Source organism: Fragaria vesca, linkage group LG4, assembly GCF_000184155.1.
Source record: "Fragaria vesca subsp. vesca linkage group LG4, FraVesHawaii_1.0, whole genome shotgun sequence".
Lineage (NCBI taxonomy): Eukaryota > Viridiplantae > Streptophyta > Magnoliopsida > Rosales > Rosaceae > Fragaria > Fragaria vesca.
This window is the reverse complement of record NC_020494.1, coordinates 2,518,460-2,519,753: the sequence shown is the minus strand read 5'-3', so window position 1 is coordinate 2,519,753 and position 1,294 is coordinate 2,518,460.

Sequence of the window (1,294 nt, the reverse complement as noted above, 5' to 3'; positions counted from 1 at the left end):
TCTCTCTCTCTCTCTCTCTCTCTCTCTCTCTCTCTCTCTCTCTCCGATCGTAAACTTTCTCTCTCTTCAAAACAGAAATTTGAAAATGGATCTCGTCTGGTATATATACTCCACAGGTTGAGGGTATTTTCGACAGAAAAAACTGTTAAAAATAGGCCCATTAAAAAAGTTTTGTCCAATAGGGCACATTTTACACACCTTATATTGAAGTGGACACATTTCTTTTAAAAACATTTAAATGAGCAAAATGAAGCTTAAATTAGTACTAAAGTGTCATTTACTATTGAAATTAATACGTAGGACTCCTTATTTGGCTCACTTTTAGCTCACAATTTCACATCTCCACCGTTTAATTAATATCTAGTGTGTAGATCATTCTTGTAAAGTTTCATTTAATTTGGATATCATTTGATTATCAAATTAGATTAAATGAATTAACAGAACAAAATCTGTCAAAAAAGAACTTTTGCAAATCGGATGAAACTTTGCATGAATGATCTACATACGATGTTCTAGACACTGATTGGTGGAGATCTAAAACTGTGACCTAAAAGTGAGCCGGATAAGGAGTCCCACACTTTAATTTCAAAACGGTGTCCCGCTCTGGATGGGAACTGATATATATATATATATAAAGGGCCGATTAGGAGCGGACGTCCACACAACCCTTAAAGTGTGGACGTCCCTCCGTTCTCTACAGTCTGGGGCCGATGACAGTGCTCCTCCACCCGAGAGGACACCAGAGGCATCCCCGATCACTTTTTCTTGCCGGCGAGTCTGCTGAATACCAGTTTGCAGCCGAGATAAATCTTGTCTGAAGTTTTGGGTGGAGGTTACTGCCCAGACATTCAAATCGATCTCGCCGGCAAGAGAAAGTGATAGGGAATGTCTCTGGTGTCCGCTCAGGTGGAGGAGCGCCGTCGTCGGTGGAGAACGGAGGGACGTCTGCACTTTGGGGGGCTGTGAGGACGTTCGCTCCTGATCGGCCCTCTATATATATAAAGTTTATATATACATTTGAGCTTCAGTAAATGTGATTTACACGAACGGTTCCGTTTGGATAGATTTTTCCAGTTGATTCATTTAATCTAATTCAGTACCCAAATGATCTCCAAATTGAATGTAACTTTGCAGGAATGATCTACACACTATATTCTAGACACTGAAAGGTGAAGATGTGAAAATGTGACCTAAAAGTGAGTAAAATTTGGAGCACCACACTTTAATTTCAAAGCGGTGTCCCACTGTGGACGGGAACTGATATATATATATATATATATATATATATATATAT